General features: G+C 42.7%; 1 non-coding gene across 1 annotated transcript; it reads right to left on the minus strand.

Annotated features, from left to right (window-relative positions):
• Positions 1-229: 229 nt before the first annotated feature.
• LOC116890471 lies at positions 230-382 on the minus strand. The gene has a single exon (XR_004386660.1). It is a non-coding gene; the product is annotated as a 5.8S ribosomal RNA (ribosomal RNA).
• Between the last annotated feature and the right edge of the window lie 13,869 nt (positions 383-14,251).

Here is a 14,251-nt window from a genome sequence, read left to right on the forward strand (position 1 = left end):
AGAGCAGGAAGGAGCCATGAGGAGGGTGGCCGAGGCGCGGCGCCATGGACCAGGAGGACAAGGCTGGCGCAGACCCACCGGGCATGGATGACCGCCGGACGTCGCCCACGTCTGAACTTCGGGAGAAGGAGGGCCCAGGGGAGAGGCCCTGCGATCAGAGTCCCAGCCGCGCGACGCACACCCCGCAGCGGCGAAACCGCGGGGGGGGGGGCGGCGATTGATCTTCAAGTGACTCTCAGACAGGCGTAGCCCCAGGAGGAATCCGGGGCCGCAAGTGCGTTCGAAGTGTCCATGATCAATGTGTCCTGCAATTCACATTAATTCTTGCAGCTCGCTGCGTTCTTCATCGACGCACGAGCCAAGCGATCCACTGCTAAGAGTCGTATTGGTATCTGGGGTCTGAGCGGACTCGTACGGGTCCTAACAATGGCACCAGCTCCCCCGCCCGCCCCTGCTGCATGGGAAGAGAGGGGCCAACAGCAAGGCGGCGCCGCCTCAGGCTGGCCAGCGGGAAACTAAAGGATACATGTGAAAAGACAAAAAAAGACAGGGTCGGGAACGGAAAGGCGGGACACACGGGACATGGGACGCCACGAACCGAGCACCCGGCGGCGGCCGGCCAATGGGCGGGCAAGTCGGGCGCTCGGGCCGGGACCCCACGGGTGCTCAGAGGGGGCTCGACGACACGGCTCCCCGACCGCCGCCTCTGGAAGCGCCGGCAGCCGGAGGGGACCCGCTGAGTCTGAGGGAGCACCAGGCGAGGGGAGGAACCAGGAAGCCCTCCTGCAGACAACCGACGGGCTGTAGGGCGACCTCCCGGGGTCTTTAAACCTCCGCGCCAGAACAGGACAGCTAGGTACCCCGACAGGAGCGGGGCGGACACGTGAGGCCCAGAAGGCGGGGCCGGGCGCGCAAGCCCACCCGTGGCACAGGCACCCCCTGCACGCGACAGAGACACCCCAGCACCGTCAGAGCGGGAGAGCGGTGGCGGAGGGGCGGCAGGTGCCGTGAGGAGAGCGAGTACGTCCTGGCCATCGCCCGGGAAGAGATCACGTACCGCCCCCGGTGCACACGAGATGAGATCACGGAGCCATCCAGAAAGAGGCAGAATGACCTCCGTCCGCCGAGGGCCGTGGCTGGCCGGTGGGCAAGGGAGGCGCCGGTGGCGGAGGCGGCAGTGGCGGAGGTGAGCGCACAGAGGCGAGGATGGAGGCAGAGGAGGGAGGGAGAGAGAGAGAACGGAGGAGGTCCCTCGATGGACCAGACCCGACACCCTCCCCGCACCGCTCCGTAACGAACCCCGCCTTTCCTGAAACGCTCACTTGGCTGGCCGGCCGCGGCACGCGGACCGGGACCAAGGGACACGCCTCCCGGTGAGAGGAGGGACTCACACAGACCCAAGAAAGGACCGGACACCACCTCGGCCTTCTCCGTTAATGATCCTATCTCCAGTTCACCTTCGGAAACCTTGTTACAACTTTTACTTCCTCCAGATAGTCAAGTTCGACCTTCTTCTGAGCCCTCCTACAGGGCCATGGGCCGATCAGGCCTCACGAAACCATCCAATCGGTAGTAGCGAAGGGCAGTGTGTACAAAGGGCAGGGACTTAATCAACACAAGCTTATGACCCGCACTTACTGGAAATTCCTCGTTCATGGGGAATAATTGCAATCCCCAATCTCCATCACGAATGCGGTTCAATGGGTTACCCGTGCCTGCCTGTGTAGGACACGCTGAGCCAGTCAGTGTGGCCCTAATGCAGCCCCGGACATCTAAGGGCATCACATACCTGTTATTGCTCAATCTCGTGTGGCTGAACACCACTTTTCCCTCTAAGAAGTTGGGGGACGCTGACCGCTCAGGGGGTCGCGTAACTAGTTAGCATGCTAGAGTCTCGTTCATTATCGGAATTAACCAGACATATCGTTCCACCAACTAAGAACGGCCATGCACCACCACCCACGGAATCGAGAAAGAGCTATCAATCTGTCAATCCTGTCTGTGTCCGGGCCGGGTGAGGTTTCCCGTGTTGAGTCAGATTAAGCTGCAGGCTCCACTCCTGTTGGTGCCCTTCCGTCAATTCCATTAAGTTTCAGCTTTGCAACCATACTCCCCACCGGAACCCAAAGACTTTGGTTTCCCAGAAGCTGCTTGACTATCATGGGAATTAAGCCGCCACATCACCAGTCGGCATCTGTTTAGTTATGTACCCCCATTTGTTTCTCTTTTTCTTTCTCTATTTCTCTTTCTTTTTCTTTTATTGGGAGAGGGGATTTTTTTAATTCACATTTTAAATATTATCCCCTTTCCTAATTTGCCCTCTAGAAACCAGCTCTTATTTCCTCTCATGCCTCCCGTTCTATGAGGGCAGTTCCTCACCCACCCACTCACTCCTTCCAACCTGCCCATTCTGACAGTTCCCTACACTGGGGCATCAAGCCTTGACAGGACCAATGGCATTTGCTCCCATTGGTGCCTGAAAAGGATATCCTTTGCTTCATATGCAGATGGAGTCATAGGCTCATCCTTGTGTATTCTTGGGATGGTTGTTTAGTCCATGGAAGATCGAGGGCAGGGGTTTGGTTGGTTGATATTGTTCTTCTTATGGGGTGGCAAACCCCTTCAACTACTTCAGTTCTTTCTCTAACTCCTCTTTTTGGAACCTTGTTCTCAGTTCAATGCTTGACTGCAAGCATTCTCCCTTCTTCCCTCCCTCTCTTCTTCCCTCCCTCCCCACACTGCTCTAGGTTTGTATGTTTGTGTGTTTGTGTATCTCTCTGTGTGTCTGTCTGTCTGTCTGTCTGCCTGTGTGTCTGTCTGTCTTTCTAAGTGAATGTCACTTTTCTTTTCTTAGATAAAGTGATGAGATAAGAGTCTTACCCAAGCTATACAAATACATCCTTTAGGCTGAGGCCAGAGTATTTTTTCCCTCTGTTCTACTATTTATAGACCTAATACTAGGAGCTTCTAGCCTCCATGTAATCCAACCTTCCAAGCTGACTGATTCAATATGGTTTCTCTTGGCATCTTCATGAGTTGTTCTACTTGGACTCACATTAACTTGGACAATGAGTTACAATCTTCTGGATCCTTCTAATTCTCCAGCTTTTTCTGTTTTCCCCAGTGAATAGTTTGTTCTCTCAGAACCTGAATCTGTAAAAACATGTCCAGAAAACTTCCGCAAACACATGCCACACACCACAACTTCTCTTTCTTGCTCTACTTCTCTCTGTCTTTCTTTTGTCTATTTTTGTCTCTCTTTCTCTACTCTTGTGTATTCTCTTATTCCTAAGCTGTTCTCATGTGAATTGGGCATATTTTATCTGTGATACATTCTGTCACTTTTTTCTTTGAATTTCTACTTTATCTGGCCCTCAATTATATGACACTTTCAAACATGGCTACTTCCTTATATAAACTAACCTTACAATGTACAATCATTCTGCTAATATCTATCTACCTAGACCTATTGGTTGTAAAGAATTAACCTTTCAGGATGCCTATATTTAAGGCAGAATCTTTCTGACCTTTCATATATGATGTCTTGTGTCTCAAAGATGAGGGTATTAGAATAAAATTATTCTACACATTTTCTAGAACGTTGAAAGATTCAACTTAAGTCTTATTTTATGATCCCATTAGCAGCCATCAGTCCAAAACACAAAATCACTAAAACAAATCCTAGTTGCATCAGGTAGGGTGGGAAGATATCCCAGTGATTAAGCAGGCAGGAAATGTTAGAGAGACGTGGAAGAAGATTGTTTATTGGTCTATATTTAAGGCTTGCTCAGCCTGTGTTTTTATAAAAGCTGGAACAATAAACCCAAGAGTGGGACAACCTACAGGGAGCTGGGCCCTCCAACAAAATTATTGATCAAGAAAGTGCCCACAGGCTTTTTCATAGGACAATCTTATGAAGAATTTTTTCTCAGTTAAGATTTCTTCTTCCAAGTTATCTCTAGTTTTATATCACATTGATAAAAAACCTTCCTATATAGTTTGTAGGTGAGAGTTTGTGGGTGTATATCTCTAAGTTTGTGTATTGAAGTGATATCATTAAAAATTTTACAAAAAGAATGGCTAATAATAACGTGTGTGTGTGTGTGTGTGTGTGTGTGTGTGTGTGTGTGTGTGTGTGTTTCTTTAATCCCGCAGGCTTTCGCCCGATTCTCGGTACCGTGTCGGTGCGGGCATTGGGCACCGACAGTGTATGTCAGTGAAATTATGTGTGTATATATGTTTCTGCATGCCCACAGATATTATATGTATCATAATAGGGTATTAAAGAGGACAATGACTTAATCAAAAGAAATGCTTTAGATTATAGCACACACCAGCAAGAAAACATTCCTTTTTTGGCATGGGGTAGCAATTGGGCTTGCAACAATAAATTATGAATATACTAGGAAGAGTGAAATAGCTCAGTAGGTAAAGATATTTGTTGCCAAGGCTGTTAACCTTGGAACATACACAATGGAAGGAGGAAATGAATGCCATAAATTGTACTACGTCATCCACATGTGTGCAATCACATGCAGAAACAAGCAACTACTCAACTAAAAGAATCAGAAAATTAGACACGTGCTCCACTATGTTCATCGCAGCCTTATTTATAATAGCCAGAAGCTGGAAAGAACCCAGATGCCCTTCAACAGAGGAATGGATACAGAAAATGTGGTACATCTACACAATGGAATATTACTCAGCTATCAAAAACAACGACTTCATGAAATTCGTAGGCAAATGGTTGGAACTGGAAAATATCATCCTGAGTGAGGTAACCCAATCACAGAAAAACACACATGGTATGCACTCATTGATAAGTGGCTATTAGCCCAAATGCTTGAATTACCCTAGATGCCTAGAACAAATGACACTCAAGACGGATGATCAAAATGTGAATGCTTCACTCCTTCTTTAAAAGGGGAACAAGAATACCCTTGGCAGGGAAAAGAGAGGCAAAGATTAAAACAGAGACTGAAGGGACACCCATTCAGAGCCTGCCCCACATGTGGCCCATATATATACAGCCACCCAATTAGACAAGATGGATGAAGCAAAGAAGTGCAGAAGTGTAGATCGCTCTTGAGAGACACAGCCAGAATACAGCAAATACAGAGGTGAATGCCAGCAGCAAACCACTGAACTGAGAAACGGACCCCGTTGAAGGAATCAGAGAAAGAACTGGAAGAGCTTGAAGGGCTCGAGACCCCATATGTACAACAATGCCAAGCAACCAGAGCTTCCAGGGACTAAGCCACTACCTAAAGACTATACATGGACTGACCCTGGACTCTGACCTCATAGGTAGCAATGAATATCCTAGTAAGAGCACCAGTGGAAGGGAAGCCCTGGGTCCTGCTAAGACTGAACCCCCAGTGAACTAGACTGTTGGGGGGGGGCGACAATAGGGGGAGGGTGGGGAGGGGAACACCCATAAGGAAGGGGAGGGGGTAGGGGGATGTTTGCCCGGAAACCGGGAAAGGGAATAACACTCGAAATGTATATAAGAAATATTCAAGTTAATAAAAAAAAAGAATCAGAAAATTAGAATTCTATAAATATAGGACTTAAAATATATGCATAAATTAAAGTAAGGAAATAGATTGACATGAGAGATGGTAAGAATTCTGTAAAGCTGATAAATATCCAAACTTAGAGAAAGTATCCCTATACATATGTGTCTTCCATTTCTCCCATTTCTGAAGCAAGAAAAAAATTACATACATGGAATTTCTGCCTAGTATTACAGAGCAACAGAACATATTATTGAGAATTAAAAAAGAATACATATATAGTTCATATGAAGGCAACTTGGTCTTGCAGAGATAAGCTAAACAACTCCTGGATACTATAAGTTCAGACTCATGAACATGTATTACTCAGATTGGTGAATCAAAAAACTTAAATATGGGGCATGTAGATTCCAGAGACTTTTCCACAGTGGAATTGTGTAACCAGGGTGACCAGACAATAGCACTTGTATTTGTATCACTTAGATTTATAGGGACCTTTCCTTGCATGGTGGAGGAATAGGCATCTACACTGAAATGTACTATATATAACTAGAGAAATAAAACAAAATGTTCTCCTTTATAACCAAATCAGGAATACTATTAGGAGATTCCAGGTTTCTTACTCACATCGTGAAATAGAATCAAGTGACCTTGTTCCAATATGATATTCTTCATTCTTTCTGAGATATGAGGTAGAGAATGAAAGAAAATACCCCAACAACCTGGGTTTAGGGTAATATATTAGTTAAAAATGTCAAGTGTATGAGTCCAAGGGGATCTGACATCCATCAGGAGTCATGGAATACTTCCACTGGTCTCTCCACAGTGGTTGCCTGTGCAGGATTTAGTTGCTGAATCAGCACTCATTTTTCAAATTTAGAAGACATCAAAATATAGACAAGAGGGATCATCCTCATATTCATTTACAAAGCACCCCCACAAGTTTTCTATTGTCTTACTTGGAAAGGATAAATTTAAAAGAGTAAAACAATATTATTATACTCAAAGAAAAAGCTTGTGTCAAAGAAACAAAACAACAATTAAAGGCAAAAGTCTATGTTTTTCAATAGAGTGACTATAAGGAAAAGAAGTACACTTTAAGCAGCAATTGTTGTTATCTTCTTCAAATTTATGGAGCATGGATGTTATAAAATGAATGATAAGATAGAATAACAATGTAGGGTAAGAAGCTAATTGAGAGAGGAGCAGAAATTAAAATCAAAGCAGCTCAGAGCATCAAAGAAGCCTGTAGTAAAACCAAATCTGCAGCAACACAATTGTAAGCAATACCCATTACGGAAAAGTAAAAGACAATTCAAAAGGCACATTAGTGTATATGATGGACACTTTTGTCAACTTGGATTTAGATGCCTCTAATCTGAAGGGGTTTGTCTCCTATTGAGAAGGCAAAATGTTGTTCCCCTTCAGAAATTTGAAGTGGATTGAATAATTTTACCCTCTTTGTCCTAGTAAAAAAAAAATAAGGCCAGAAAATAATTTAAATTGTAAACGTGTGTATGTGGGGGTGTGTGTCTTTATTAAATTATGTGTGAGTATTTGCCTGCATAGGGTTGCCTGTGGAGGCTAGAAAAGGAAGGATATTGGGTCCCTGAAACTGAAATTACCAGTGATTATGAGTCATCTTGTTCTTTGAATCTAACATGGGTCTTCTTCAAAAGTAGTACATGTTCTTAACTTCTCCGTCATCTCTCCAGTCTCCTGTAAAAATAAGTTTAAAAAATGATTTCTGTTGCCTAAAGACAAGGAAGCTGAATGAATATAATGATTCTGAGGTTATTTTTAAAGATGAAATTCATTATGATAGACAATGGGCATAATATATCTAAAACTAAGAAAAGATAAAGTGCAAACAATAAGGAACAGTGTGCTGTATGAAAGATGTTACAGGGTAAAAAATGACATGAAACTTTCTAAAGAGACTTGAGTCTGCTTATAAGGTCGCAGTACTTTGTGTATACATGTTTGTGTGGGGGTTCATGTGTCTGCAGGTGCATGTCCACAGGTGTGAATAAGGAGGTCAAAGGTCAATACTGGGTATCATTCTCAGTCACTCTCTACTGTATTGATTTTGTGACATGGTCTCAAGCTGACCATGGAATTACCAATTTAGCTAGACTGGGGCTCTGTCAAGCCACAGGGTTTCTTTCTTTTCCATTTCACAGGCACCAGGATGATTAGCTTGGAACACAGTCCCATGACTTTTTACATGTTCTCTGGAGACTGCACTCAGATCCTCATGCATTTATCAGAAATAATTCAACAGAGGTGCTACCTCTTTCTGGCAGTGGCCATGTAGCTGCTGCAGGGAATAGCATATGAGTACTTCAGTGACAGGATTCTACTGTGGTAAGTCCATGGAAACCGCTTCTCAGTTGACAAGGTAAATTTGGTGGTCTTTATATTTAGTACCAAGTTTGCATGCCCTACAAGCTCTCCTTTCCTTCATTGTACTGCATATAGTCATTATCAAAATTGTATCACTTCATCAGTCATGGACAAGGCCATCTGGAGTCACACAGGCTAAGTCCCTGTGGATGATTCTACATTGTTCTCAAAACTCTTTCAAGGGATAAAATGTTTTTCACCTCTTTTTGTATCTATCAATCCTCCAGATGTTACCATAAATCCTGGGAATTTGAGACTTATAATCATATCTTTATTATTATATGATAAGAAGTACCCAGTCACACTGAGCAAGTCTGTGTCAGTTGTGGAGAGAGATAGGTCCTGCTTACATAACTGTTTTTAAGAAGCTATATCTGATCAATAGAGACATGGAAAATACAGAGATTATGTTGGATTGATACAGACTTGAAAATGGCTCTTAGAATGATTACATCTTACAAAGATCTATATATTAGAAAGATGTCTAGAAGATCTGCTTTGTAAAATGAACTTGTTTGTCTGCAATTAAAAGGGAATTAAGATAGGAGATAATAACTAAAGATAGTTTATCAACAAATGTTTAATTCGGCCTCTCACCATGCATAACTATGTAACCATGTTTGCTACCAGACGGGTATGTCTTCCTGTTTACAGGACATGCCTGGCCAGACATCTCTTTTGTCTTGCTGAAATTGTGCTTTTTAATGGAAATAAGTTTAGGTGGTAACTGATCCAAGGAATGGGAGAAGGAGGAAGGGGAACTATTGGGGGTTTTGTGTAAAGATAGATCTTTTGAAATGTGGATATTATGATTTCTTTTAATAATATAAGCAATGATATCACTGCTTGGGTGAGCACAATTGTCATTGTATAAATATAGAAGGCTCAAGTTATTTGTGGCCACTTGCCTGAAAATCAAAAGGTGGTCAGTGTCTTCACTTTTGTTAACTCCCCTTCTCCATTTCAGGACCTAAACATTATAGCCAGAACTGACATTGGCATCTTCTTTGTTCCTAAATTTTAATTTTTAAAAAATTTTTATTAGATATATTTCTTTACTTACATTTCAAACATTATTCCCCTTCCCAATTTCCTGTATATAAGCCCCTATTCCCTCCCCTCCCCCTCCCCCATACAGGTATTCTCCCTATACATCCACTTTATTCCCCCCCATATTCCCCTGCACTGGTGGTCCAACCTTGGCAAGACCAGGGGCTTCCCCTTCCCCTGGTGCCCCAACAAGTCTATTCTCTGCTATATGTGCGGTTGGAGCCCTGGATTATTCTTTCGGAACTGGTTTAGTTCCTGGAAGCTCTGTTTGGTTGGCATTGTTGTTTTGATGGGGTTGCATGCTCCTTCAACTGTTTCAATATTTCATCTAATTCCCTCCAAGGGTGTTGTTCTTAGATCAGTGATTTGCTGCTAGCTTTCTGTATTGGACATGCTCTGGATGTGTCTCTCAGGAGAGATCTATATCCGGTTCCTTTCAAGATGCATTTTATAACTTCATCAATCTTATCTAGTATACATATATACATATACATACATATACATATATATACATATATGTACACACATACACACACACACACACACATACACACACACATATATATATATATATATATATATATATCCCCTTTTAAGAAGGAGTGGGAGCATCTGAATTTGGTCATCCTTCTTCTTGAGCATCCTGTGGTCTGTGGATTGCATCTTGGGTAATTCGAGCTTTTTGGATAATATCCACTTATCAGTGAGTGCATACCAAGTGTGTTTTCCTGTGATTGAGTAACCTCACTCAGGATGATATTTTCTAGTTCATTCCATTTGCCTATGAATTTCATGAAGTCATTGTTTTTGATAGCTGAGTAGTACTCCACTGTGTAGATGTACCACTTTTTTGAATCCATTCCTCTGTTGAAGGGCATATGGGTTCATTCCAGCTTCTGGCTATTATAAATAAGGCTGATATGAACATAGTGGAGCATGTGTCTTTGTTGTATGTTGGAGCGTCTTTTGGGTATATGCCCAAGAGAGGTATAGCTGGATCCTCAGGCAGTTCAATGTCCAATTTTCTGAGGAAACTCCAGACTGATTTCCAGAAGTGGTTGTACCAGTTTGCAATCCCACCAACAATGGAAGAGTGCTCCTCTTTCTCCACATCTTCCCCAGCATCTGCTGTCAACTGAGTTTTTTATATTAGCTTTTCTGAATGGTGTGAGGTAGAATTTCTGGGTTGTTTTGATTTATATTTCCCTGATGAGTACGGATATTGAACATTTCTTTAGCTGTTTTTTTGGCCATTCAATAATCTTCAGCTGAGAATGATTTGTTTAGCTCTGTACCCCATTTTTAATAGGGTTATTTCACTCTCTGGATTCTAACTTCTTGAGTTCTTTGTATGTTTTAGATATTATCCCTGTATCAGATGTAGGATTGGTAAAGATCTTTTCCCAAACTGTTGGTTGCCATTTCATCCTATTGACAGTGTCTTTTGCTTTACAAAAGCTTTGCAGCTTTATGAGGTCCCATTTGTCGATTCTTGATATTAGAGCATGAGCCATTGGCGTTTTGTTCAGTAAATTTTGCCCAGTGCCCATGTGCTTGAGACACTTCCCCATTTTTTCTTCTCTTAGTGTGAGTGTATCTGGTTTGATGTGGAGGGCCTTGATCCTCTTGGACTTAAGCTTTGTACCTGGTAATAAAAATGGATCAATTTGCATTCTTCTACATGCTGACCTCCAATTGTACCAGCACCATTTGTTGAAAATGTTATCTTTCTGCCATTGGATGGTTTTAGCTCCTTTGTCAAAGATCAAGTGACTATAGGTGTGTGGGTTTATTTCTGGGTCTTCAATTCTATTCCACTGATCTATCTGTCTGTCTCTGTACCAATCCCATACAGTTTTTATGACGATTCCTTGGTAATAGTGCTTGAAGTCAGGGATGGTGATTCTCACAGAAGTTCTTTTAATGTTGAGTATAGTTTTCGCTATCCTGGGTTTTGCAAATTGCTCTTTTTATCTCTATAAAGAATGGAGTAGGATATTGATGGAGATTGTATTGAATCTATAGATTGCTTTTGGAAAAATGGCCGTCTTTACTATATTAATCCTGCCAATCCATGAGCATGAAAGATCTTTCCATCTTCTCAGTTCTTCCTCAATTTTTTTCTTAAGAGACTTGAAGTTCTTGTCATACAGATCTTTCGTTTGCTTGGTTAAAGTCACACCAAGATATTTTATATTACTTGGGAATATTGTGAAGGGTGTCATTTCCTTAATTTTTTTCTCAGCCTGTTTATCCTTTGAGTAGAAGAAGTCTACTGAATTGTTTGAGTTAATTTTATACCCCGGCACTTTGCTGATGTTGTTTATCAGGTTAAGTAGTTCTCTTCTGGAACTTTTGGGGGTCAATTAACTATACTATCATATCATCTGCAAATAGTGATAATTTGATTTCTTCCTTTCAAATTTGTATCCCTTTGACCTCTTTTCACTGTCTGATTGCTCTGGCTATGACTTCGACTATTAGATTGAATAAGTAGGGAGAGAGTGGGCAGTCTTGTTTACTTCCTGATTTTAGTTGGGTTGCTTCAATTTTCTCTCCATTTAGTTTGATGTTAGCTACTGGTTTGCTGTATGTTGCTTTTACTATGTACAGATATGGGCCTTGAATTCCTGATTTTTCCAGGACTTTTATCATGAAGGGGTGTTGAACTTTGTCAAATGCTTTTTCAGCATCTAATCAAATGACCATGTCATTCTTATCTTTGGGTTAGTTTATATAGTGGATTTCATTGATGGATTTTCGTATATTAAACAATCCCTGCATCCCTGGAATGAAGCCTACTTGATTATGATGGATGATCATTTCAATGTGTTCTTGGATTCCGTTTGTAAGACATTTGTGAGTATTTTTGCATCAATAATAATAAGGGAAATTGGTCTGGACTTCTTTTTCTTTGTTGGGTCTTTGTGTGGTTTCAGTATAAGATTAATTGTATAATCTTATTATACAATTATTAATTCATAGAAGGAATTTAGATGTGTTCCATCTGTTTCAATTCTGTAGTATAGTTTGAATAGCATTAGTATGAGGTCTGTGAAGGTCTGGTAGAATTCAGACCTGAATCCATCTGGACCTGGGCTCTTTTTGGTTGGGAGACTCTTAATAACAATAAATGCTTCTATTTCCTTAGGAGTTATGGGGGTATTTAGATGGTTTATTTGTTCCTGATGTAGCTTTGGTACCTGATATTGAAAGATCCCACGCAGAGAGACCCTTACTCAAGTCTTGGGAAATCGCGGACCCCAGACACAGAGAGACCATTTTGGATGTAATAAGCAAAGGCGAGGTTTATTACGGAGACCTATTACAGAGATCTCCGGGCCGACACATATCCCACGCAGGAGACAGAGGTGTCGACCACGAAACTCAAAAGTCAGAGTGTTATATAGAGAAAGCTAGGGGGTTTTGGCGTGGTTACATATAATTGGCTCATTCAAACATAGCAGTGAGAACAAAGCAGAAAGAGTACGTGTTAGAATTCAGGGGCTTATCAGGGTCTGGAGGACACCTAGTTGAAATGTGGCCCTGAGTGAGCTGAGTGATGTCTTCCTGCCAGACGTCCCATGAATCAGTCCCATTAACTCAGGCTGGTTCCTGCATTCCTTTTCCTTATCTTTTATGGCTTGCCAGTCCTGCCTGGACAGTGTTTCCTGTGCTCCTTTATCTTTATGGCCTGCTAGTCCTGGCTGCAGGGCTTAGCCCTGGGTCTGTGGCCTTTTGGGGTTTATTCTTTTAATTTTGTATCTGTGGCCTTTTGGGGTTTATTCTTTTAATTTTGTATCTCTAAACCTAGAATTCGTATAATTCTCCTTTCAGTATCTGTCTAGAATATTGTCCATTTCCTCCATAATTTCCAGTTTTGTTGAATATACGCTTTTATAGTAGGATCTAATTTTTTTTTTTTTAATTTCTTCAGATGCTGCTGTTATGCCTCCCTATTCATTTCTGATTTTGTTAATTTGGATACACTCTCTGTGACCTCTGGTTAGTTTAGGGTTTATCGATCATGTTGATTTTCATAAAGAACCAGCTCCTGGTATTGCTGATTCTTTGTATACTCATTTTTGTTTGTACTTGGTTGATTTCAGCTCTGATTTTGATTATTTCCTGCCTTCTACTCCTCTTGGGTTTATTTATTTCTTTTTATTCTAGAGCTTTTAGGTGTGCTGTCAACAGTGGCCCTTAGAATTGTGGGTGATTTGGAGGTGGGGTTCTGGGTTTCCTTGGGTATTCCATTGTCTTTATAGGTGACATCTTCTGTCCTAATGTGGTCTTTATCTGGTTGGCTGTTTTAACAACTACCTCTAAGGAGAGATCTCCTTAGTTGGATGGGGGGAGGTGGAGTAAGGGGAGAGGCAGATGGAAGCTCCTTTGTTTTTTTAATGGAGTCCTGCCCTGGGGGAGAGGGAGGAGCAGACAGTCTGTTTAGTGTCTCCTTTTAATCCTTGAGGGTTTCAGCATCAGCTCTGCCACAGGGCACATCCCCTAGGTGATACAGGACTTAGAAGTTTGACAACACTTAACCCACACTGCCCCAGGGTGGGTGTTGGGCTGTGGAAAGCTGCAACAACACTGCCGGCGGGGGGTGGGGGGGGGGGGGGGAGGCGGGTGCAGGAACTGAGGAATTTTTTTTTTTAATGTTGTGTTTTCCTGTGTGTCAGTGAACTGTCACAGAAAAGAGGAGAAACGGTTTGTCCAATGGGAACATTCTCTTGGCATATCGGCTTTGGGGGATTCCACAGAAGTTCAAAATGTTAAGCCTTTCTGCAGATTAAAGAACTAGGTGCCCTGTGGCTTTAAGTGTCTGCTGCGTTACCAGGTTAGATAGGGAGTCTGCCAAAACCGATTGCAGGCTGTTTTGCAGGTTGTCTGGATACTAGAGGGACCTTCAGCCAACCCCAGAGAGTAGCTCTGGCCAGGAGCCTTCAGGTGCCCATTCAGCTTGACCTAAGCTTGAGATGGTGCTGACTGAAAACTCAGCAGGAAAAGATATGTTGCTAGTCTCCAGAGTTGTGGTAGGTGACTCACCTTCCAGCACTGCAGTTTTGTTGATCATTGTTCGAGCACTACATTTTAGGGCTCTGGTGCCCAAGTGCTCTCCACAGTGAACTCTGACCAGGCTGGCTAGTTGTGTGGGTACAGGTAAAGGAAGAAAGATCTCAGGCAGGGAGGGGGAACATTTTTTTTGCCACCCCAACTGCCCGTCCTTCTCCTTACCCTGACTGCCTACCACTTTGGTTACCTGGGCTGGGCTGAAC

The sequence above is a fragment of the Rattus rattus genome, chromosome 1 (assembly GCF_011064425.1).
Source record: "Rattus rattus isolate New Zealand chromosome 1, Rrattus_CSIRO_v1, whole genome shotgun sequence".
NCBI lineage: Eukaryota > Metazoa > Chordata > Mammalia > Rodentia > Muridae > Rattus > Rattus rattus.